Source organism: Chelonia mydas, chromosome 22 (genome assembly GCF_015237465.2).
Source record: "Chelonia mydas isolate rCheMyd1 chromosome 22, rCheMyd1.pri.v2, whole genome shotgun sequence".
NCBI lineage: Eukaryota > Metazoa > Chordata > Testudines > Cheloniidae > Chelonia > Chelonia mydas.
The window spans coordinates 12,188,139-12,214,511 of record NC_051262.2 but is presented as its reverse complement, the minus strand read 5'-3'; the positions used below and the strand labels follow the sequence as shown (position 1 = coordinate 12,214,511).

General features: G+C 42.7%; 1 protein-coding gene across 5 annotated transcripts in view; it reads left to right on the top strand.

The window, feature by feature from the left end:
• Positions 1 to 26,373, top strand: part of ARHGEF12 (Rho guanine nucleotide exchange factor 12) — a 103,105-nt gene that overhangs the window by 12,019 nt on the left and 64,713 nt on the right. The window contains exon 1 of one of the 5 annotated variants that reach the window (XM_043534265.1): positions 5,016 to 5,034. The exons of the other annotated variants lie outside the window; for them this stretch is intronic. The gene's annotated coding sequence lies outside the window, so the exon portion shown is untranslated. Of the gene's footprint in view, positions 1 to 5,015; positions 5,035 to 26,373 lie in introns of those variants that run through there. 5 annotated transcript variants of the gene reach the window in all.

The window sequence follows — 26,373 nt, the reverse complement described above, 5'->3', positions numbered from 1 at the left end:
AGAGAAACAGCGCATTCTGTATCCCAAAGATAAGAGTGACAGAAATTCTGTAATGGTTATCTGTAACTCTCAAATTGGTGATCTTCCCCTGCAGTCTGCTGAGACACACAGGATGATAGGTTGTGGTTCGCCATGTGTCGTCGCTGTGGTTTCTACAGCGGAAGTGGTTCTTGTGGGCGATGATCTGATCTTAGAGATTGTTGGTAGTACGTGTACTATCATTTTGTTTCCATTTTTGTTGGCTGGTGGAATAAGGTGCCCTTGGGATGCTGCTGAAAGAGCCTTTTATAGTCTTAGCTATTTATAATTAGGTTTTCTTTAATTCTGTCACTCCATGCTGCAATGAAGGTGTCGAAGTGCAGAGAGACTCGAAGCTAACAGAACTGTCAGAGGCTTCTTCTCTACCGCTGAGCTTCAGACCTCTTTGTAGTGGGAGGCAGCATTCTTGTAGTAGTTAGAAACTAGGTATTCTGGCCCCTGTTCCTAGTTCTGACCTTGATTTGCTGTGTGAGAAAAGCTGCTTCAATTTCAGTTCCTCAGTACTCCATTTTAAAATGGGGATAACCTTGTACCCCACAGGAGTGTGAAGCATAATGTCGAGTGCTTTGAGCTCCTCTGAATGATGTGATAGAAGTGTGTGGTTATTAGTTAATCCCTGTGTAAGTTCTTTGCTCAGGTGGGTTAAATCTATACATTGGATTTTCAGGAAGACATCAGCCCACTGTTCGTGGTTGGTTCACCCAGTAACTTCCCTATCTTCTGACTTGAGAAAGCAAGCATGCCAGCCTGTCCTTCAAAATAGGGAAGGTTGAATTTAAAAATCATTGGTTTCAGAGTAAAAATCATTGTGATCATTTTAAAATGGTAAGATTGTTAGCTTTGGCCCTTCACCAATGTTGTTGCAGCCATGTATGTTATACGACATATCTTTACCTTTCTTTTTTTTCGGTAGGCTTTATCATCAGGTTTTGGGCTCAGTGAAGGTATATTTATAATTAGATTTTTATCTAGGGCCGTTTACACAAAGCAATCGATCCCATTTTATAGAAAGAAACCAATTGGGCATGGAATAGAAGCCAGAAGTCCTGACTCCCAGTCCTTCTGTTCTAAGCACTAAACACTCCCTGGGAGTCTAAAATGCCCTTTGCAATTGGCTACAACTCCTTTTGCAGTTGTGGGTTGTAGTATTACTGGCTGGCAGGTGCCAAGAGAACGGGGAATAGTCAGTGTGTTCTGATCAGTGTTTATTTTGACAGGAAGAGGTCGTTCTGGAGGAGGCTGTGTGTTTCTCCCAGCAGTGTTGCAGTGTTCCTAGGTCATTGCTGAAGCAGAAGCAGGCAGTTAAGCATTGGGGGTGGAAATAACCTCGCAACAGGTCTGTGTTGTAGGCAGTTCTCAATTCTCAGTGATCTTGTCTGGAATTCAGCCAGTTGAAAGGAATCCCATTTTGTCATTAATTGCACCATGGCTGCTGGGAGACTGCTTATTTATCAAGGCTGCTTATTTATTCCACTGACAAGAACGTCACGGTGCTTGTGAAGCACTTTTAAGTTCCTGCTCCACCTATTGCTGTTTGTGTTATGAGGAAACCACTCCTTCAGATCTACCCTGTGCTTCCTGAGATATTAAACGTTGAGTCTGGATCAGCTGTAGAGGAATTGCAGAGGATCACCCCATTGACTTAAAACTCCAGGCCCCCCCCCCCCCCCCCCCGGTGAAGCTTCTGGTGGATGTCAGTGGAAAAGTTTTCCACCAAGGTGGACTTTTTATTGTAAAACTCTCTTCTGGAACACTGTGTGTGGGGTTTTTTGTATTTTTTTTTATACAAAAACCTAATTTTAAATCAAAATTGAGGTGAACCCCAATACAACTGTCTGTCAAGTGGGCAACGAGGGAAATAATCGCAAAGGAACAAGCAGTTAAGGAAGTAAATATAGTAACAGATGTACAGTGAAGTCTTGCAGCGAGCGCTGAAGAGAGCCACAACAGAACTCTGGTGGACATCTTCAGACAAGATGTTCTGTATTCAGGGACCTCATCTATGGAAGTCCCTATCCCTAAACTGATTGAAGCAGGACTTCTGAATGGAGAACAGAAACCATTTGGTCGACCTCAGTTTGCCTTGGAGGTAGATAGAAGAAGAGGTTAGATAATGCAGTGATAAACTCCATACAGATGTCTGTAGATATGAAGAGCTTGCTCAAATACTTGGGGCCTACAGTGGTAGCAGTTTGTTCTGTGGATTTCTTTAAATTCTGTAGTAACCATTTCGAGGTATGTCGTCATTCAGAGGTTTCTCCTTCATTCGCCCCTTGTCTCTGTCCTTTCTCTAGCTGTGTGTGCAGAATCTCAGTGGCTAAATCTGTGGGCTGTCCTCTTCCAGTGACGAGGACTCCAGCCGCCACCAGGGCCCCCGGATCTGTTTTTTAATGACAGTCAGCTCAGTTCAGAGGAATGATGATGTGCAGAAACAAACTCCCACTGGCAAATTAATTTTATCTTCTAAGGCTGCTTTCCCATCTCCCTTCTCTTCCATTAGGTTTGGAGATGCTTGCTTTAGATTACTGCACTTTTACTTAATAACCAAGTGGCTCCAACTTCCATACTGCAGTTAGAACAAATAATTTAATCAGACTGTTTCAGAAGTCTGAGCAGGAAATACAGTAGGGAAATTGCCCGAATGCAGGCTATTCATAAATGGTTCCTTTCTTCCTTGTCAATAAATTAGTGGCTGATTTTTCTGACCTGTGTTTGATACCCTATATGTGGAAATCTGGATTGTCTCAATAACCTATTCTGTGAAGAATGTGATCAGCTGTTTGCACATTACAGTGGAATACAACATTCTTAATCCTTTGAAGAGGTTTGATTGTGGGCAACTTCCCCTGGTTGTATAATGTGTATGTTTGGCGCCTGGAGCAGATTGGGAATTTGAGAGCTAGGTTTATTTGCTGGCATTTGAATAATGCAGCCACGTAGTGTTTGGAGAGTTGTGACTTCTAGCAAATATGCAGGTGTCCTGAGACCTATGGCATAAGAGCAGGCAGTGCCCTTGAGGGTATTTCAGCAGATAAGGTGGGTTTGTGTGCTGGCATGACACAGGATGCAATCACAAATCTAACTATAAGATTTTCCATATACTTCAACATTAACTTTAACCATATAAATTCAATTATCAAATACTAGCTGACGTATCTCAGTTATTGGTCTAAACTTCACTCAGTGGTTGAGGTTTGAGGACTGCTCCTCCTCCCAAGCTTAAAATAGGAAAAACTTGCAAAGGGGAGGGGAGAATGCAATTCTCCGCTAGTGAGCAAAGATTAAAAATACAGATGAATCATCTACCAGGAACTATTAAACTAGGGGCTTGTCTCACCAGTATAATTATTGTGGTGTATAACTCCCTGTATGTACACTCTCTCTCTTTTTCTGGACTAAGCTTGTCCACATAGGTATATACCAATATAATTATAGAGGTAGCATAGTAAAATATGCCAGTAAATTTCCCCACGTAGACCAGCCCCAACATCTTGTTTCTCTCCCCTCCCCCCTTTCTTTTCCCTGCCTATCCCCCTGACTGCTTGCCATGGCATCATTTCTGTGCTAGAGAAAAGTTACTCTTTCCCACTGCTGTGGCAGGGGGGACTGGAGAGCCCTGGAAAAGACTATTTATTGGCTGGGCGCAAAGGGGGAATTGTCAGTGCAGAAAAAACATTGTAATCATTGCAGCATCAGGAGTGACAAAAGAATTAAATTAGTTCTAGGGCATCTATCTCCCGATCCTATATTGTCTGGAGACACTGGGAACTTGGAATGTCAGCACTGGTGTTTTGGTTCTTGTCACATCCTGGGGGTAAGCGGGTGAATGCAGCCACTAATGCCCTGAGGGATGGATCTCTGTGTTTTCAGCATCTGGGAGTACAAATACAGATATTGCTGCCTTGGGATGTTGATTTTGCTGCATTCTGAAGTTGGGAGTGTGAATCTACGCTTTAGTGACCTAGGCGGTAGATTGTAATGACATTTGGGAAAATACTTACTCTTGCTTATGGAGTCAAAATTCCGGTGCCTCTAAAGTTCTCTCTCCTGTATTGATTTATACTGTGGGGTGGAGACTGAGACAGGAGAGATTTCATAATAGGTTGAGAAAATCCTTGAAAAATCTTATGAGAACGAGGATCCACCATTTTTTCTTTCTGACCTTGGCCCATAACTAGTGTTGGGGCAAGTTTACTCGCTTTGAAAGCATTCATATTTGTCTGCTGAAGAGCTTCTAATGCTGGCTGGTGCTGTAGCGAGGTTCTGGATCTTAAAACCATGCCATTGTCTGTCTTGCTTCCTATTCTCTCTTTATTTCTGACATAATTTTTGCTGCTATTGGGTAACTTGCTCTGGATGAGGGCATGTTACCATTGGGGTAACTGGGCATTTCAGCGTTTCTTTCTGTCTCTGGTTGTTTCATGAGACATCGATCTATAAAATGGTCGCTAGTTCCTTTAGTTTAGCATGCTGCTTCGGCAGTGGTCCCAGCTTGAATTTAGCAAGTACCAACCCTTGATCTGGTATAATTTTCTATTCCTAGAACAGCTGGTTGGTCTTTCTTGTAGCAGGCTTGCTGGAACCAATCAAACTTGGGGTAAGCAGAAATTTGCATACTAGATGGTTTTAAAATATTTAATACCTCTTTGAAATTGGTCAAGATAAAAGATCAAGGGAGGCGATGTGACCATTTTTTTTAAATGGCGCCCTGCGTATACCAGTGTTCTGCATCAGAAGCCAGCCCAGGCAGGTGAAGGCTGCAATCAAGTTAGAGCTCTCATGCAGGAGGGAAGTCCTTTGCTTTGTGCTTCTCCAGACTGTGTTTTCTGTTGGTTTGTCACTGACTCTGTATAATTTTTCAGCTCCTTTCTTTTCATGGACTAATAAACTTCCATTTTTGTAACAAAACTTAAAGATGTTGTTGTTGTTGTTAGGAAATCCCCAGAGTTGACCTAAAACAGCCTGCTGTGTGACTCATAACTTCAGAGGTTGAAGGTTAGTACTCTTGGGCACTTCCCCAATTTCCTCAGATCAGCAAATTCTGTTTAATATCTATTAGTACTAAGTTTTAAGCACAGTTATTGTTAGTACAGTTTCAGCCACAGCATGGACACCGCTTCAAGGTTTCCACTACATGAAAGGAAATGTCTGAGCACTGCAGGTTTTGTTCAGTGTTAACACAGCCATGCATAAGAAAGAGACAGATGTAGCTCAGTCTTGTAATGACTGGCTCTGTAGACTCTTGCCAGTCTAATCCTAACTTGGCTGATATGTGCTCGTCTCGGTGGAGCCCAGAAAGTGGGTTTTACTGAGTAGAGCTAGTGGATTTGTCTGGTGAATCACTCAGTGAGGTGAATGATAAATAGGGTCCTTTTGTGAGCTCTCACACGGAGATGGGCTTTCTTTTCTTCCTCCCCCCCCCCCCTTATTTTTTTTCCCCTCACCCAGCCCTGTTTCCAACATCTCTGACCTTTGGGTTCTTACTGAGTTCCCTTGAAGTTGTTTTAGTTGTGTAGCGCTTACCCTGCCTCTGATTGCTCTTCTCTCGTTGCCTCTTTGGCCGTTGGTCATTTGAGATGAATTGCGTTCTACAGACGCACTCCTCCATTGCATGTATTGAATCGTGAAGCTGGATCCTCACCGAAACACCTGGGCACTCTGGAGCCCTCCTTGAAGGGCCTCATTCCACACTTGGACCCTAAATGCCGTCCAGATACCTCTCCTGTATCTGAAACCTGGAGACTTCTACATCTTTCCCCATACTCCCCTGCTCAACGCTAGCATACAACTGAGACATCCTTTTGTTTTTCCTCCCTCAGTCTGAACATTCTGAGTTTATTTTCTGTATCCATGGGCTACAGCAGTGGTCTTAGGTATCCTTGCTAAGAGTACAGTGCTGATTTAAGACAGTGTGGGGAGTGATTATAGCACTGGACAGAATCTGGTTTCTGTTCCCACATCAGCCACTCACTTGCACTATGATGATGGGCAAGTTGCTTCCCCCTTCTGGACCTCAGTTTCCCAATCGGTGAAGTGGAGCTAGAAACTTGCCTTTTAGAAATTGTTTGAGTTTTTTTGATGAAAGGCCACGTAAGCGCTCAGTAATAGCATTTTAATGTTATGTTTCTACCTGACCCGCTCTGGAAACTGTCTACTGTAAACTTGCAGAAGTTTCTGTAAGGAGGAGGCCTCTGTCTTGAACTTCCTCAGACTGATAGACTAGTACCATGTAATGCAAGAACTTTCAAATCCCTAAATAGAATATTTGACTGTCACTCGTTTGTTAAGCAAGGCATTTGTTGCTGTCTTTGAAAAGCATGGCAAAAGTGGCTGAGCCACAGTGCTTTAGACCCAAAAAAGGTTTGCTTTCTCCGTAGTGTGGATTATGGGATACTGCAACGGGGTGCAGCTTTCTTGAAGAAAGTGATGGATACCCTCTTTGGGGCAGGGGGAGGGCATGGCACAGAGGACACATTAGCCCCACATTTCACTCTCTATGCTTAAAATGTGCACAGCTCTACAAGTGGCATGAAGGAAGTGACTCGAAGGTGGTGGAACAAGTGTGTTGGGTGACAGGTGCAATGCTGGCAGCATTTGTGTGTCCTTTGGAGGAGGATTAGTTGCAGTGCTATGAGGTGGGAGGGACAAAGGCATAGACACATCTGAAGCAAAACTAAGGCTCTGAGTTACAAACAGGACAGCACTGGCAAGGGGGGGAAAAGTGGTTGTAATGTTTATGCGTTTTGTAACAGATGAAAATTACACTTTTGAATGCAGTATGCGGACTTCTTTTGTTTAAAAACTCTCTATTGCATCTTGTGTAACGCTGAGTGTGTGGAAAAATAAGGATAATTTAGTGAACCAAGAACTCTTCTATACTGTCTGATAACCCAACAGTATTTAACAAAGGAGTGGGAATCAGTCTCTAATATTTACTGAGGGTGCTCATCAGTAGCATTTTGAATATAGAGGAATTATTCCATCTCTTCATATTTAAAAGCATACTAGCTCTCCGGTATGTCAAAAAGATTGAATTGGGCTTGTGGACTATGTGACGTTGCTTAGCATCCTGCTGAGATTTATAGTATATCAACCTGCAGCCTGGGTTCAAGTTACTGCATATTTTTAAAAAAAGTATGCAAAACCAGCGTTATTTGAGGCCTTTTTTACCGTTGTCAATCAGTTGCTCCCAGAATATTCAAAATAAAGGACACTGATTTGTTGGCCATTGATGCAAGAGTTGCTATTAACAGGCCAGCTTTTAGCACCCTGTGTGGAGCCACAGTGCATTATATAATAAGAAAAAACAAGGACTAGGACATAGACGTGGAATAATATCTGTGATCTTATAAATTTTATTCCATTCCTATTGTGATCAGGAAATACAGGTGTCTAATTCCCACATCATATGTGATATAACTAAAGGAGATGGTGCCATAAAGGTAAATGTTTTATACATTAATGAGACGACCATGCAATAACAGTCTAGTGTTAAGGCTTTTTATAGACTTAAAAAAATGATTTCCTATCCTTCCATAATTTTTAAACAACTCTGTTTACTTGTAGGTTTTTCTTCGTCACAACCACTTTGAACTTCTCAGTCTTCCACATCTGTAATGTCCATTTTTATTTCTTAAGAAATTGCTGACTACTTGACTCCTGGTATCTCTACAAGCACATGCTGTGATAACCTGCAAGTTCTGTCATTTTAAAGCTCTGAATGAGCTTTAATGATACAAGTTTAAGCCGCAGTCCCAAGTGGTGGTAGAGAATATGGGAGTTAGATGGGCTTTTGCAAAAATGTTGTTGTTACTTTAGCGATCTTAGAATCTTAATCGTTTATTCAGCTGGAGATTTTCTAACAGACACAACGTTTTAAAATCAAATACTTGACTCTCTTTCAGCCCTATTTTAGTATTTCACTGCTGAGCAAATTAGTGCTGTTATCGTCTCTCCATTTTTTTTAAATGAGCTGATCATGATAATTATCTTGTGGTGGTGACTTGTTACCAAATAGAGTTCTGTTGTTGGCAGCCCCAATAGAGTCATAGATTTCCTTTTTTATATTATTATTATTAAGGCCAGAACGGACCATTAGATGATCTACACTGACGTCCCGTATATCAGAAGCCATTAAATTCCATCCGCTTACCCCTATATTTAGCCCAATAACTTGTCTTTGACTGAAACGTAACTTTTTTGTTTTAGCTAAAGCAGATCTTCCAGTCAGTCATTCACTCTCAATCTGAAGACATTGCGAATCCACCACTTCCTTTGGTAGTTTGTTCCTGTGGTTCATCTCCCTCAATGTTAAAAATCAGTGGCTAGTTTCTAACTTGAATTTGTCAGGCTTCAGCTTCCAGCTATTGGTTCTTGTTCCATCTTTCTGTGCTAGATTAAAGAGCCCTTTAGTACCCAATATTTTCTCCCTGCTAAGATCCCTATATACTGCAATCAAGTCACTTCTCAGTTGTCTTTTCGATCAACTAAACAGATTGAACTCTTTAAGTATCTCACTGCAAGACACCCAAATATTATTTGAGGAATTTTCTGCATGCTCTCAAATTTTTCAGTCTTTTTTTATATAAATCTGACACCAGAACTGGATGCAGTATTCCAGTGTCTCTCACCAATGCCCTATAAAGGAGTAAAATCAGCTCCCTACGCTTGCTCGCTATTTGCCTATTTATACATCCAAGGATCACCGTCTTTTTGTCACAGCCGGAGCTCATATTTAGCTGCTTATCCACTGTGGCCCCTAAGCCCTTTGCAGAGTTGCTGTTCTCCAGGATACGGCCAGCATTTCTTGTTCCAAGATAAATAATGTTGCAATTGGCTGTATCAAAATTCCACTTTGTTAGAATGGGCCCAGGTGACCAAGTGATCCAGATTGCTCTGTATGACTACGTGGTCCTCATTATTTACTACTCCACCAGTCTGTCATCTGCAAATGTTATCCGCAGTGATTTGAAGTATGGGTATCTGCCCTAAGTTTGTTTTGTTTTCTCTGTCTCCTAACAGTTGCTTTGCAGTACAGATGGTAATTGTCCTCTTCCATTGTGACACTGGAGAAATGGGATAGTGAAGCTAGTTGAAGCAGCACTGTCTGGCAGTGCGCATGGACTTCACGTGGCTTGAGGGGTCCTTATGGAAACCTACATTTGTACATATTCAGTTGGGGGGGGAAGGGTTGTCATACAACTGACTGAACCTTGGATGTTCCTTCAGCACTGGCCTGATTCTGGGATGCGTACTTTGCCCTCTCCAGTGGCATGGAAGCTGAAGATGCTCAGTACCATGCAGACTCAAGCCTTATGTGCTATAATATTGGTAGAAATCCAGCAGACAGTTGTAAAAGGCAAGCTAGAGGCATTAGTGATCAGAACTGGAACTCTCAGTTGCTGCCCTGCAGCTTTTCGCTCGGATGTGGAGTCCATTCCTTGGGGACCTCTCCACATCCGCTGTGTGGAGCTCTGGGAAGCTGCTCTTTTCCCATGCTTGGCTCCTTATTGGGGTAAAGGTCTGTGAATTCCGCATAAATATTTACCATATCCTATCCTAACCAGCAGAGAGCTGCTAACGCTGTTTCTTAGCAAAACAGGCAGAGTTCTGCTTGCTGTTTGCAGGCTTCGTGTCTCATGTGTGCTGAGCAGGAAAGCGTCTCATCAGTAGAGGATGCGACGGGAGAAATGAAGGCCAATATGAAAGTTATTGAACGTAGAATAACATACAAAGGGAGGGGTGGTCTATGGAAAATGGGTACTGATCCACAGAGACTACTGACCCCATTCTTTAGAAACACATGCGTAACTGCCAGAAAGATACAAAAAGGGAAAATAGAATTTGGCTAACCTATAAGGGTTATAAGCAACGTCTACTTTGGATTTTAGGGGGGAGTGTTCCTTTTTCCCCTCACTCTCTCTCCTTTCCCTTCCTCTCCCCCTCAGGGGTCTAGAAACCATTAGCTAGATTGTAGAGAACAGCCCTGCGTAAGTTGCAGACGTGGACTAAATGGTCTAATAAATCATAGCCATAGCTAATTTCTTTTATCACCCAGTTGCACTGAACCTCTTTGCTCCATGGCATCATGGGCTGCTGAATCAGATTTTTGCATGATTGGGAGGTTGAATTTGTCACAGAGAGCACCAGTGGATGGAGCTATTGGGGAGTAGGGTTGTTGGATAAGATGAAGAAGTGTATGAATGTTCATTCTTGGATCCCCTCATTTTACACCGTATCCTGGCATCTGCATTAATCCCCTGAAGCAGCAATAATGTGAAAAGAACACTCTGGACTCCTTTTTTTCCCCCTGAAAGTTTTTAATCACTTTCTTTTGATTTATAACAGTATATTAGCTTTCATCACAAGTTGTGGGTACTACTTGCCAATGTCAGCCAGAAATAAAGGGGTCAGCTACTCCCTATCCCTAAAATGAATATAACCGATCACAATAAAAATCAAGCCGGACAATGCTGTCCTTCCCCACAGAAACATTAGCTCCGACTTTGCCTTTTCCTACAGTGAGCAAATGGGGGAACCTCACATCATGTCCTGAAGGTCGTCAAATTTGGGCTGTTTCAGATGGGGTGGGAACTAGGGTCCAACAATTGTCCAGGGTACAGTAGCTTTAGGTAGCAACTTGGTTCTGGTAATCCTAGTATTTCAGAATGTGTTGAACACACTTGGTCTGATTCTTACTTACGCTAAGGCCCTTTACTCCACTCTGGAAGTGTAAAATAAGCCTTAGTATAAATGAGAATCGGGCACGTTGAATTTTGAGTTCAAAAATTGCAGGTGTCATCTCTTTTTAAACCCAGTGCTTGCTCTCTCTTGTAATAACCCTCCAAGAAGCTGTCACTTTATCCTGTACTCAAATCCCCCGGAAGCTTCTACCTGCTCCCAGGGTAGACCCTTTCTTGGGTGCTTGTACAGCACCATGACCTACTCCCATGCTCCTTGCCACTTTTCCTGAGGGACAGCACTGTACTTCATCTAACTTTTTCAAATAAGGAGGTATTTTGGGGGGGGTCAGTTTTGATGGGCTACAGATTACGATGTGTAGTTTTGAAGCATTTAGGGTTCATGGTTCAGACTGAAAAGACAATTCAATATTTTCCTGTGTCCTGGTACCATCACAGGCTTTTTGATTTGTGGGGCCTGAAAATGTAACCACTGAGTTATAGTCATGATAGATAGCAAGATTTTACAAGTTTAGAAATAAGATCTACTTATTGACCCTTACACTAATGAAGTAAAATTAAATATTTTACATAATTTTAAAAAAAAATCAAGATTCTCCCCCCCGAGTGAATGGGCAAGTAGAGCTTTGTAAGGTTGTAATAATACTTCCCGGTGTTGCTGCACTTTTTGTAGGATTGCAAACACATTTTGAACCTCAAATATCCCTCAGAAGTACATATCCCCATTTTAAAGTTAGGCAAACAAAGGTGAAATGATTTGGTCAAAGTTGCACAGAGTGGAATAGATCCAGGAATAAATCTCGAGTTCTGACTTGCCGTTTTAGGCTCTTAACTGCTAGACCACATTGCTTCTACTACTGTAGGCTGTGACTGTGTCCACCGGTTAACTCTTTAGTGAAGTCAGAGATGCTGAATATCGGCATCAATGTTTTAAGAAAAAGTATTTGTGGTAAATTTTGCTCTTACTGCAGTGTTCCTATTACTGCATAGATTTTTATCCAAATGCCAGTGGGTGTGGCAGGAGGAGGGGGGGAAATTTAGGAATTCTTGACTTTAAAACAACCAGTGTTAAAAATAGCCTGCCTTTTGACACCCTGCTCCAGTTCTGAAGGGAAGGGTGGCTCTCTGGCACAAGTGATGCATGAATAAAGTAGATGTGCAGGCTCTGCTTTGGGATTTTAATTTTTTTTTGTTGTTTTTCTCATTTCATTGTATCTTAGGACACTTGTGTTTTGAAGAGCACAGGTTAAACATTGCTGGCTGTTTCAGTTCTGCTCTCTAGGGTAGACTGGGATTGTGTGCAATGAGAGGTGCTGCTCAGTGAATTTCTGAGCATCTGGCCAGCTCTAACAAAAGGGAAAAAACAAAAAATGGAGTCCTTTGTTTTTGTGAAATCCCTCAAAAATGAGAGAGACATGTGTTTCAGAGCTGAAGACCCTGCTAAATACAGCCACTACTATTTAGAAACAGATAATGAAAACCACAGGAAAAAAATCTAGAGGCATGGAAAATACATTCCCTGGGAATGTATGGGTGGGAATTTTTTGCATATTTAGAGCTGTGGAACAGATAGATTTAGAGGTAGGAGTGGATTCTTTTGGCTCTGTGCCTCCTACATTAATTCCTTCTGTAGCCGTGATGAGATCATGGTTTTGTCAGATTGTAATTGGTCAGTGCAATTTGGTATTGACACAAACTGGGCTGAGGAGCACTGAAGTTGCGGTGAATGGGTCTTTTTGGTGAGGTTGCTCACCACTGTTCTAGCCAGTTCCATTGTTTTGACAACCGCAGCGACACGGGAAATACGTGGAGTTGAGTTAGGAACAGTGTTCAGAGCAAATGATTGTAACCTCTTTAGGTGACATTAGACGGTTTCAAGGGAAAGGCTTTAAATGCACGTTTCCCTTTCCTTCTCTCCTCTTGCTGTCTGCAGTGGCATAGAGGCTTTGTTAATGGAGTGCTGGCCATCACATTGCCTGCGGCATGGTTAGACCCCTGGGAAGATTTACATTAATCAAACACAAACAGGCAGTGTCGCGTGAAGAAATTTCTATCCTGCTAGCGCTGCTCAGGAACCTAATTAGGTTATTGGGGCAGAAAAAGAAAACAACCCCTCCATCCCACTACTACCTTCTTTCCCTAGGGCTGAGCCTGTCATATAGCCAAAAGGGCAGCGAGCTTGTTGCCCTCTGTGTGGACCTGCTCATCTCTCTTTCCAGAAAAGAGAGAGGATTTTATTCCCCTTCTTCTCTTGAAAACAGTAGGGAAGGTCCATTCTTCCGAGAAGAATTCTGTGCTTTCAGGTATCATTGTGGGTGGGTGCCTTTAAAAATGTCTGTAAACAAAATAAACCATGTGATATGCGTGTGGGGGAAGGCAGGGCTGTGTGTGATAAGACCCCGCAGCCCTATTTGAGTTTTTTTAATGAAATGATGCACTTGTACATTTCATTCAGTTACCATGCTCCCTAGAGTGATCTGATGCTTCCTTTTTTATATCCCTCTTGGTCCCAGGACATGCTGAGTTTTAAACCCCAGCTCTCCTCCTTTGTTGCCCTGCTGCATGCATTCTCCCAGAGAAGTATGTAGATGCTGTTCTCTGCCTGTCCATTAGTAGCGCAGTGTTGGGTCTCTGTTGATGATGGGGGGAGATGGGAGAGAAGAGGTGGAGTTTATTCCCATCCCTCAGATGGTTAGTAAAATAATCAGATGCCTTTCCAGGAATGTGAGATGAGCATTTAAAAAAAAAAAAAAGGCAAAAACCAGGGGTAGCTTGGAGAGGACTTGGGCCTGATATTCTATTCCATGGTAACGAGCCTTTCGAGATCTCGCTTGTCTGCTGTTTTGTCCTGTGATCCAGGTAATGTCTGGAAGCCTTTGTTCCCTCTCGCTCTGTTATATGAATGTGGTGAGAGACTAGAAAATAGCATTTCCGAGTGCTGGGGCAGGGTGGGGAAGGAGTGTTCCTGTAATATTGATGAGAATTAACTGTGCATGAAATAACCCTTTCCCCTTTATGTTGTGATCCTGCAGTTGCTCTTTTTGTGTGTGTTGGTTTTTAATTTACCATTTAAATACACTAATTTTGAAAATGCACACCTTAGTCTCTGCTTGAGAACAAAGGTTTTGACAGCTAGAAAAGATGTCTTGCAAAAAATGCAGGCAGCACTATCCTTGTCAGTCTTCAATGCTGAACGGCTTGCAAGCCTTTTTGCATACTAGCAGCATCCTCCTTTCCAGCATTTGTGATCTACCTGAAGTGAGATTTGATGATCTAATGCTTTTGGACAGCAGTGATGAATTACTTCCCACTGAGTGCTTGCGAAACCATTTTAGAGGAGGTGGTGGTGATGATGTTTTGAATGTTTTCCTATAATATTTCCATTTTTGTATCTATAATTGGGACTTGTTTTATTGAAAACAAAAGCAGCAATGGAAGAGAGCTGAGCTGACAGTCTCTATTCAGGGCGATGCTGCTGGTACAGAATTCATACAGCATTAATCTGAATAATTTTACCACTTATTCTGTGTCTAAAGTCAGCACCATCATGCGTATGAAGACACTACTGTCTTGCTTTGTGATGGTGTTGGGAGGTTCATTGTATCCATTTGATCATATCTGTTAATGTATGGATGTTGGGATTAGATGTGAAGAGTGAAGATGGTGTGAAAAACACATCACTGCATTTCCTTTGATGGAATATGCTATAAAAGAGGCACTTAGCTTCTGTCCAGAAAGGGAACTTTCCAGAAAGGCAATGTTTTAGGTGGCCCTGGCATGAAGAGGCAACTCTGAGAAGTATTGGGACATGATCCTGAGTGTTGTTGCAAGCTCTGTTCTCTCACTGAAGTCAGTGGGAGTTGAGAGTTCTTAGCACTGCACTGGTCTGGGTTTTAAATAAGAAATGCTGAGGACGAATATACTCTGCCAAGCTGGGGCAGAAACAACTTGAAGCAGACACTGCGATTTTTTTTTTTTTTCAAATGGTTTGATTATCTCCATCCTGCTGACACGAGTCTTGAGGAATGTAACTGCTCCCACCTCTCAACAGCTGGTATATTTCTCAGGAATAAGGCTTTCTTTTAAGATGGCTTCACAGGAGAACTCGGGGCAGGGCGAGGAGAATATTCACATACAAATGTCCTTAGAAGTACTGTATAATTATACTTTAGCTGATATATAGTCATATGCTTTCTGAGCATCCCAAAGTATGTTACTATAACCTCATTGCTTTTATTATAGACTGGTTTCCCTATTTTCCACCCTTCCCAACTCACAACAGAAGACACTGGACTTGATCCTGCAGTGAAACCAGAACCTGTTTGGTCTAGTTTCTGACAGTATTTTGTCATGGATTCAGCATTGAAACTTCGCTGTAAGAACAAATTAGGGTGACCAGGTGTCCCGATTTTATAGGGACCGTCCCGATTTTGGGGTCTTTTTCTTATATAGGCACCTATTACCCCCCACCCCATCCCGGTTTTTCACATCTGCTGTCGGTCATCCTAGAACAAATTGAAGGGGAATATGGAATGTAAGGGAGCAAGGCCTTGCTTAAATATACCTGGAGAATTTGCACTCTTCACGCATGCAGTATGCTGTGCATCATTTTGCTTCTTGACCTCTAGCTCGGGCTGCGTTTCAGTGGTGTGGAAGATAGAAGGGTTGCATATTATGTGCATTTGTTTTGGTTCCTTTGGGTTTGTAGGCACTATACAAAAATATAAGATACCAGAGAGAGCCACTGTTGTCTGTATAGTTCAGATAGAAATTTAGTTTTCCAGCATAAGCTTGGGTTTTTTCTTCACCCTACTTTACCTCCCTTTGCCAGAGCTAAGAGAATCTGTCTGAAACTTCTCGTGATCTTGTGCCAGGGTAGAAATTTTTCTGGAAAGTTTTGAAGCAAATAGGATGAGACCATAGTGGGATTAAAAAGAGAGATGTAATTCACTTCTGAAAAATGCTTTTTCCCCTTCTTTTATTGGTTTATATCTCAAATGTTTTGGCTTACAAATGACATTCTCATTTACTCTCTCTCTGCCTCAGTGGTTGCATCTTTGCTAGCCAGCTTTGTAGCATCAACTCACCGCCAATGCAATTTAACCAGTAGTAGAATGGGCTGCAAATCAAGTTGTATCCGAGACTTTCTACAATTGTCAATAGCTTGGACCCAGAAGAGTGGAAGCTGCAGATAGGACTGAAGTGTTACTACCCACACTGTAGGTTAGAGAGCGCTGTGGTCATGATTCCCAAGACTGTCTATGCTGTAGATTCTGCTGGTGGAGCAGTATGTGTCCAGTTTCTTTCCTAGCGTAAATGAGGCCACTGTGGAGCTCTTTGCCTTGGTCTAGTTTTGGACACATGATGTGTAGATTAGTTATTGCTGCAAGCAAATGTTAGGAGTCTTGCAAAGGTCATGAAAGTGCATGCCATCCGTTCAGCACAGGAAAATGAGCATGGTTTGACAAATGGGTTAAGGCTTGGGGGGAGGGGCTTGGGCATGGTGGTGGAGGATGCTTTTTACTTTGGTTGCCCTTTGGCTGAAAAGAGACAGTCCTGGGTTGGCTGGTGCAAATTCTGATTTTCCAGCATTGAGGTACCAGACCAATAACCTACATTAACTATTGGAACAAACGGCTAAGAAGTGATGGATTCTCTCTCATTTGATGTCTTCAAATTCAGACTTTGATGCCTTTTTGTCAAGGCTGTGGGGCTCAATACAAGAGTAACTGGAGGAAATTCTGTGGTCTGTGTTGCACAGGAGGTCAGACAGTATGAGCTAATGGTCCCTTCTGGCCTCGAAACTTGGCTCTATGAATTAAGGTGTCGTTGAGCTACTTCATGCTGTTTTTGTCGAAGTTCCCAAACCAAAGGAAATGTTCCAGTCAAATATTTGCATTAAGATGTAGTTAAGGTAGATGTGCATCTATAATCTCGGGGAGGGGGGGAACAACTTTTTTAAAATGAAGTTTTCTAAAAATCAAGTATCTAAAAACCATAAATACAAAGATAAAGTCACACTTTGAAAATGGAAAGTATATAAATATTACTATAATTTGGCAACCCTGGGAAATGGTGTTTTTCAGGTGTATAATCAGTGCCTAGATATAGGATAGAGGAATAGAGCTGAGTCTGCTATGTCGGCAAGCTTTCTGAGCTGAAAAGTCCCTCTGCAGAGGGGCCTAATCCTGCTCCCATTGAAATTCATTGCAAAACTCCCGTTAATTTCAGCGGGAGCAAGCTAGGGTTGCCAGGCATCTGGTTTTCTACCGGAACGCCTGGTCGAAAAGGGACCCTGGTGGCTCTGGTCAGCATTGCTGACCAGGCTGCTAAAAGACCAGTTGGCAGGGCTAAGGCAGGCTCCCTGTCTGCCCTGGCTCTGTGCAGCTCCTGGAAGCGGCAACATGTCCTTGTGGCCCCTAGTCACAGGGGTGGCCTGTGGGTGAGAGTCCTGCGCAGAGCCCCCATGGCCAAGCCTACACCTGTGGGCTGCAGGGACATGTCGCTGCTTCTGTCAGCCACCCGAGGCAAGTACCACCCGAGGCAAGTACCACCCAGAGCCCGCACCCCTGCCCCAGCCCTGAACTCCCTCCTGCACCCCAAACTCCTTCATGTCCAGCCCCACCCCAGAGCCCGTACCCCCCTGCCAGAGCCATCAACCCCCTACCCCAGCCTGGTATAAATGAGCAAGGGTGGGGGAGAGCGAGCGACACGGGGGCGAATAGAGTGAGTAGGGGATGGGGCCTCGGAAAAGGGGCACGACCGGCCACAGGGCAAGGGTGTTCGGTTTTCTGCAGTCAGAAAATTGGCAACCCTAAGCAAGACTGGTCTGTTAGTTACTGCTTTGAGTGTGCCCATCATTGGGTAACAGACCCAGTTCCTCACTGGTGGCTAGAACTTTCGTGTAGGACAGACGTGATGAATGAGTCTGTTGCGTGTACTGTCTGTGTGTGGTTTTGTTCTGCCATAGGTATGTATATTTACTATACCAACTGATGAATGATGTGTCTTCAGGGACAGATTTTCAAAGGGGATTCAGACTTGCTTTTACTTTTGTGCACACAATCGCAAAAGCAAAATTCGATATTTAGAGACAGTGTGTAGGAAATGTGACTTTCAAAAGATGATGTATTACATGTGATGTGTTTTCTCCTTCCCTTCCAACCCATGTCTTTGCTGTTTTAAAAGCTGTCTTCACACTTGTTGCTAGTCTACCACAGCCACAAATAAGATACAGCATTAATAAGGAAACTAGGCTGTGTCTCTAATGAAACACGAAAGCTGCATGATACACTGGGGCAACGTGACTGATCTCCAAGCCCTTGTGCATGTTGGGTGGAAGTAAATCCCATGGCATTTGAACGCTGTAGATTTCCAGTGGTTGGTTTAGCAGAATAAAACCCTGTGTGTAGGCCGGGTGCTGGTGGAGGAGTAGCAGAGGCGTGTCTCCCGTGAGCCAGCTTTGTATTGCAATTATTGTCAGGCAAAGCAAACCTTTCATTTCAGCAGTAATTAACCTGCCTTTCTCAACTGTAGCTAATTTTGACTGCCTGGCCCTGCCTTCTAAAGGAACTTAGTTGCGTTGTGGTCCTTGTGCAGTGGGGTCATCTGTGGTTGTAAGAATTTTTAAATTTTTTCTTATTAATGGATACTGGAGGGAGAAAAATGCAACAAAAGATACTGGTTGTATTCCTGAGAGGTGTAAATTGGGCTTTTCCTCATGAGCAGAAACTCACAGTGCCAAGAAGTGCAAATGGAAAAAGGCTTTCTTCAGAGCCTTTCTATTAGGAACAAACCAGATACTATAGAATTCTCTTCTGGTGTCAAGAGGTAAGTGGGGGGGGTATGAATTCTGTAGGTCTGAGAATCTTTGCCTAAGAAAGCACAGTCTTTACTCCTGGATTTGAAGGGCTTGGCCCTCTTACCTTATTGGTGCAATGTGCAATGCAATGAATGCTTGTAGCAAATGGACAAGTCTTGTGGATGCTTGACCACCAGTTCACAGTGGCATAACATCTCTCTTGACTACAGCAATTTCTTTCAGGTAAAGTAATTCTAAGAAAGTGGCTTTCCTTTTTGAAAATAATTGATCATGTGTGTTTAATTCATTTTGTCACCCCCTTCCATGGGTTCTCTCTCTCTCAGTTGGAAAAAAGGTGAGCCAGTAACCCATGACTGGTCACCCCTTTGCCTAACCCCAGCATGTGCTCCACAGACTAGGGTAGTCCATTAACCACAGTTTGGGAGCCTCTGCTCCAGAATGATTTCAGAATAGAGTTTCGCTTTGGGTCTCTGATGTATCATTTTCCCTAGATGAACCTGACACTGTTGCTTGAGTCTCTTGTTTTCAGGCTTCATTTATAAAGCCTCAGGGATGAGGGAAAACTGAGCAGTTTGTTACATTACTGTCTCTTGTATTTTGTAGTTATGGGTTGTGTTCTGTATAGCTGTTCCTACCCAATAGTGCAGATACTAGACAATAGCTGTCCTTGTGCTAGTAAAGGACTGTAACTTCAAGCCCTGTAGATGGGAAACTGTGATGCTTCTAAACCTTGGAAGTCCGGCACTAGTGGAAGAATAGTATTTGGTGCTGAAAATGTTTCTGATTAAAATGTCCCCTCCCATTAACAGAATTTCTACAGTGACTAAAAGCTCTCTCGCAGTGTCCTGGCTTCAGCAGTAGAACAGTACAAAGGCCACATTGAGAATAGCTGCTGGGGAAACCCTCCTTCCTTGCCTGCCCTGTAAATGCAGTTCTTTCTCCATGAAAAGCCCTGACATCAGCTCTTGGAAAAATCCAAACGCTTGTGTCATGGAACAGAGTTGAGGCACTTGGCTGGCGTGGTACTGAATGGCTGAACTGTGGATGAAACTTCACTAGAGATGCTTTCTCCTCCCCTCCCCTAACCCATACTGCTCTGAGAAACATTAACCCACATATTGGAAAGCTGCCCAGAAAGAAGAGACTGAGTGGCTGCAAAATTGCAATAACTTACCAGTATTTTCTGGACACTCACCCCTGCACTAGCCCCTCTCTCCTTCTCCACTGGTTATATACCTCTTTGAGAGCTGAATACATCTAGCTACACTGTTGTTTCTCAAAGCTGGCAAAAGACATCCCACCGGCATTGTTAGTATCTTTTCATATAGCTCCTGGTGTGGAAACCAAGGCATTGTTTTCTTTTTACATGAAGTTCTTGAAGAGCACTGATGCCTCCCTTCTGTTCTTTCATGCTTTTTTTTCTTTTGCGTGTTCTATTTCTCCCCCATGCTCACCCCCCCCCCCCCATATCTGCTGGCAGCTGCAGAGAGAGAGCTTGCCAAGGTCTGTGGCACTGCTGCACAGCAATGAACATTCTTCCCACCCCCAGCGTGCGCCAGTTTAGCCACTTTCTCAAAGCTGCCAGCAGCATTGTTTTTGAAAATCCCAAATGTTCTGCACCTAGTTATCGGAGACTATACCTCGCTGTGGTGGTAGGGTGCTCTTGCTGGTATTGGTGTTTGGACTTTTCCTGTGGGGAGTCCCGACCTTTTGGGGATCGCTCCTTTTTGATGATCCACTGGAAACAGTCATGTAGCTTTCAAAGCTCTGGGGAAAGCGTATTTATTGCCTTTGACTTTTGATTGACTTTTGCTTATTTCATTCCTGCCCAGTTTTGCTGCCAAAACAATACTAGCATCCATTGGTAGAGACTCTTTAACTTTATTCATCACGGGCATTTCAGGAAAGCTATTGGTGGATTTTTATAGTTTGCCTGTCACTATGATAGTGAGGTGCTTATTTCTGAAACTTAAAAAAAATAAAAATGCATAAACTACCCTCAGTGGCATAACGTGAAAAGATCGCTGCAGCAGCCCACAGGAATGTTGCCATATTAAAGCAAAACACAGTGGAATCTAAAACTAAAAATATTATGAGCCTAATCCTGAGATCTTTACTGGCTTTCTTCTTGGGCAAAATTCCCTTTGGAGCTGATGGGATCATGTGGGGGGAAGAGTATCATGTGGGGTCAGCACAAGGGGACCGAACTAGACAGGCTTTCCGGCCTTCTTCAGTCATTAGTTTCATATGTTCCTGCATTGAAGGTGGAGATTAGATCCATTCACAGAGCTGCCAGTAATCTAAAGCTAATAATGCCATGAGTGATTCTTCCATGAGTCATTCTGTCAGCTGTGGCTGCTGCTCTGGACTCCTACTAAAATAACATGGATGTTTTTCTTTATCACCCAGTTCAGTTTCCCTCCCCCTTGCTGCAAGTGTACCAGATCTCTATATGGCTGCAAGGGGTCCTAGCTATGTGTACCACTTGGCCACCCTTTCTAGCTCAGTGTCTTCTCCGCAGCCTGCATTTGAAACCCCTTGTCCTCCTGAACAAAATCTGACAGCCCTTGAGAAGACTTCATGGTTCCCACAGCTCTAAGCAGAGCACAACATTTTGTTGGAGATGGTGGGAAAGGGGACGCTGCACCTAAGAAACTGATCTCTAAATGGGTACATTCTAAGCCATAGATGGTTTTTGCACTGGGTCAGTGGTGTCTAGTGAAAGTAACCTAGATAAGCTGATATGGTCACAGCAGGGGTTTGTGGGTAGTGCAGTGAAATGCCATATTTGTCTCTTGGTTTCTAATAGCTGGCCACTTGCCACATCTGCATTTCTCTCTGTCCGCCTGTCATTTGCAATCTCATCAGTTCCTCTTACTCAGCCATCTCTCTCGTACAGAACATGTTCGCCCAATTTTGTTGTGACAGAGGACTGCCTTTAGCTGTATGTTAAGGTCATAATGGTGCTGCAATAGTTCGGGTCGTATGGGCATTATTGTATAAGCCTTGTCTTCTCAGGGCTTTGACATTCAGCAAACAAATGCCTTCCTCAGTTTAGAGAGAGAGACTATGTGTAAAATGTGAGAATAGCACACATCCATTTTTTTTTAATGGAGATCTATTCTGAAAAATTACTATGAAATGGCATCACAGTCTTCCATGTTTGTTTGTAGCTCAAAGACTCCAGTTCAAATGTGCTCAGTTTACAAGTTAAAATATAGGTTTCAGAGTAACAGGCATGTTAGTCTGTATTCGCAAAAAGAAAAGGAGTACTTGTGGCACCTTAGAGACTAACCAGTTTATTTGAGCATAAGCTTTATGCTCAGCTGTAGCTCACGAAAGCTTATGCTCAAATAAATTGGTTAGTCTCTAAGGTGCCACAAGTACTCCTTTTCTTTTTAAGTTAAAATATAGCTTTTTCTGACCACCAGCACTGTAAACTCAATCTGGGGTCTGAGAGTCAAATTTGAAGTGTCTGATGAAGATGGTGCAGGCTGTTCAGTGGTCTGGCATGGGTGGGGGTGTGGGTGTGAGAGAGAGAAATTTAGTCCAGCTGTTAAATCTTAATTACCAGATCTGTTGGTGCATACATGAGCCAGAACAGAATCCAGCTACCTCTATGAGCTGCAGTTGCTCTGCAGGACTAAATGGAGGAGACAGCACTAAAAACTTACTGTTTGTTACTAAAGTCAGCAGATTCAGCTCCTAAATATCTACCAAGATCCCATTATTGACTAATAATGCCCAGTGATAACCTGCTATTGGGTAACAAGGTGCCATTTTAAATAGCCTCTTTTTAGAGCAGAACAACTCTTGGAGGTTTTTTTTGTGTGTGTTTTTTTTCCTTTCTCTTCCAGCACTTACTCTCATGAAAAAGTAAGATGGCTTTATGATTTTTTTTTCCTTTCCTTCCTGTTTAAGGTTCTGTAAAAAGTAGCCTCTTTTTCTAAATGACTACTATAAAGTAACCACGATGCTTTCAATACAACTATTCTTCTCCTAATTAAAGATTATTTCTGTCAAGCAAGCAGTTTTTGCTTATCCCTGTTGAGCAAATTGCATGTTATAAATTACTCATACCAGCACAAGCTGTAATAATTTTGATTGAAATCTTGCAAGCAGTAACTTTACACACAAGCTTAACTTTAAGCATGTGAGTAGGCCGAGTGAAGTAAATGAGGCTAAAGTTATGCAAATGCATATGTGTTTCTAAGTTTGGGGCCCAAGTTTGAATCAAAATTTCTCAGTTTTTGAGAAAGCAGGTACTAAAATCTTGCTAGAAATCAAGCCGGAATAAAACCCAAAATGGTTCTGTGAACAATGTGCTATTTATGGCCTGATATATTTTCAACCTTCAGGGCTAGAATGGAATGCTTTGTACTGTTGGAAAGCTGGGAATCCTTCCTAGCCCTGGTGTGTTTTGACACACACAATCTTAAAACTATTATTTTTCTCTTGGCTTAGGTGGTGGTTTTTAGGCACTGGTCCAGTGCAGAGTGGGGGTGAATGTGTGAGTGAGAGAGATACTTTAGAGCAGTGTACTTTTCAGTCTCTAATATTACAGGTTGTGTATGTTGTTTCAATTTGCTTGTTACTTAACTTATTTTACTTGTCATACTTATGGCTGATAGACTGTTAAAAGCATGCCTTTGACATGTTAAGTCAAATAAATCAAGTGATTTTTAAATGTCTTGCAAATGAAATTTGATATAGTTCTTAATCACTTCTGGTATTTGGGAGTCGTAGAGAGGGCAGAAAGACTAGTTTGAAAATGTGCTGATGCACAACGGCACATCAGACAAAATGTCCACAAAGGTTTTTATCAGTCAGATTTGGAGTTGAATCTCCAGCTGTTAGCCTCAGCCTGCAGTGGGTTTGCAAAGGTAGGTGAAATGCACAATCTACTGTGTTTGAGCACAAGGGGGTAAGTTCAAGGTGAGCTTTCAGCACTACCTCTGAACAACTTTTTGGCTTTTGTGGGGTGAAGGGTGAACATCAAATAAAGATTGAGTTAAAGCATGTGAACGCTTGCTGAATACCTGCCCATTGTGGTGGGCATCTGGCAGAGAAATAAGATTATATTAATCACTCAGAGCTTTATCTTTTTCTCTCAGTTAAGCACCATTCCTCCCTATTTCCCTGAAAGAGAAATCTTTCTGACTCTTCCTGGTGCATGCTTGAAAGTACCTCAGAGTGCAAGAAAATCCCGAGAACTGCTGGACCAGGATCCCCTGCAGATATTCCAAATGGTACTGCGTCACGTGGCAGCTCTGCCTGCATCATTGTGGAATCTCTTTTGATGTACTTTCAATATGCATCATTTCTCAGTCTAATTTTTTTATACTGTGCCTATTACCATAGTACAGAAGTGATTTGGTATTTAAGCATGGAAGGATATCTTCAGCAAACCAAGAAATGCTAGGAGTTATTCACAGGGGGAGCATGTGGGAAGAGGAGAAACTTCGCCTGTGCTGAATGCTCCCCAGTCTGATTACTGAATGTCTTAAACTCCGAAGATCTCTTCCATCCCTTAATTTCTGTGGTTCTATAATTCAGTGGTCTGGAACTGCTTCAGGGCTCTTGGAGAGTTTATTCTATAAGGAAGATTATCTCTGGTTCAGCTCTAACACATAGCTGAACAAAGACCAAGTTCCTATCCAGTCCTGTTCTGTCGGCTGGACTAGACACTTCTGAAGTAAAGTTCAGTAATTCAAGGCAGAAATGCAGTGATTGTACACTGGAGGAAAGAACCCTGAGGTCTCCTCGTCTCTCCCTGTATTTCTACAGAATTTGCTGGGTACGTACGCATAGACTTGTGAGAGGCTTCACTGTGATCATGACCTGCTGCCTGCCCTGCTTTCCTCCCCTTCTCTTCCCCCCTTTTTTTTTCTTTTGAGAAAAAAGAAACTCAGGAAATTGGCTTGCAGCCAGTGGCTGGGGAGCTTCCGGGAATCTATCCCAGAATCCTTCTGGAACAGTGCACCACTTGACGCATGCGGCATTGTTCTGGAGAGTGGAGTTTTCATGAGGGAAAGACAGAGGCTAAAGGTGATAAACACTGTGTTCGTGCGATCCCAGGATTAGTGCTGAAGCCCATGGAAAAGAAACCAATCTGCTTTCTTCTCGGGTAGCAATTCTGCCAGGATGAGCAGGCCCATTGTAAACATTGGATAATAATCACTTGTCATCTAGGAATGCTCTGAGGCTTGGACCCTGCCTGATTCAGCAAGGTGCTTAAACACATGCCTAACGATTAAGCACATCAGCTGTTCCATTGACTTCAAGTACATGAACAGTCCCATGGAAGTTAAGCTTGTACTGAAGAACTTTGCTGAATCAGGGCCTTAATTATAGGAAAACCCTGAAGTCCATAAGCATGTATTCTTTTTGAAAACAAACAAATTGTAGCATAACACTTTACATCACTAAAACTCAATTTACTTTCCTCATTTCTGCTGTTAGGTGGAGGATAGAGAAGTGCAAAAACTAAAACCATTTTATTTTGGTTTGTGATCTGTTTTGCTTTCTGGCTGCATTAGTATGATGCGGCAACGTTTTGAGTTAGAAACGCTGTAGGGCAAAACTGTTTTCATTGAAATGTTTCTGTTTAATGTTAGGTTTTGCAAAACACGTTATAACAAAACGTAAATTAGGGTGCCTCAGCTATCAGATGCCACTCAAATATTTGTGACACACCCTGTGACACTGTAAGTTTTTTTTTGTAAGAGGAAATTTGCATCTGGCTTTGGCAAGTTAATGATTTGCCCCTCCTGTTCTCCCTAGATCCACTGTCAACTCATTTTACTCTTGAGTCAGACCCTTTGTTATTGCATCTCAGTTTATCACTGAATCTGTAGGACTAGGTTAGGTTTAGCTGCCTGAAACACCTTCTCCTTTCTTCTGCACTGGGTTCAAGGCTGTCTCCTTTATTATATTCAACTAGTTCTGTGCCAGCCAGCCAGGGATGCTGTACAGAGTGGGAGGGTGAACTGTCCAGGTGGAGCAGAATGGGGAGAGGTGGGGCTGGGTAAGCATTTCTTGTTTGTGTCTTTCAGATAGGACATAGTTCTTAAATTTTTAAGCAAGAGATCTCCTCCTAAACTTTTGGGGGAAGGAGAAGCCAATAATGCATTCTCCATGTTTGGATCTTCACAGCCTTTTGTTTGGATTTGTTGCTGTATTTACAGCCAGTGTGTTTTGGCTTGGTGTATGTATGTCTTTTTAATGGAAAACATGCTCCTTTAGAGAGTTGTAATCTCAGTTTGTTTCCTCTCCTGTCACCCTTTTGTGGGAAGGGATGGATTTGTTTATAGCAGTGTGCTTCAGTAGAGGATTGGCACAAGTGGTGGGCATTTTGTGTGTGTACACCTTTATGTGGGTTCCTCTTACGTGAAGAGAGGGATTAGGTGAGTGATAAACTCAGGTTGAATTTAATTACCATTTTAAAGTAATTGTGATCGTGTCACAGGTGTATAAAGGCTTCACTTCTGTTCAGGCCACTGGAGATGCAGTTGGTATTGGGCAGAAAGCAGGTGGTCAACCGCTTTTTCCTTGGGAAAAAGAGAACTTTAAGCATGAAGCAGCTTGTAAATTGTCATCTTGTGTGGGGAGACTCCTTGCTAGTCCAGAAAACCATTTGGGAGAGGAGGCTGATTCTGAATGTGGCCCAGTCAGTCAGTTTGATGGGCTCAGGGTTCAACTTGCTTATTGAATCTGAGGGTGGAAATGGTAGTCTCGGGACTGGCCCGCTTTAATAAAATGCCTTTCCTTTTTTTTAAACACAACCTTTCCACAGGAGACTGAGCAGATTTT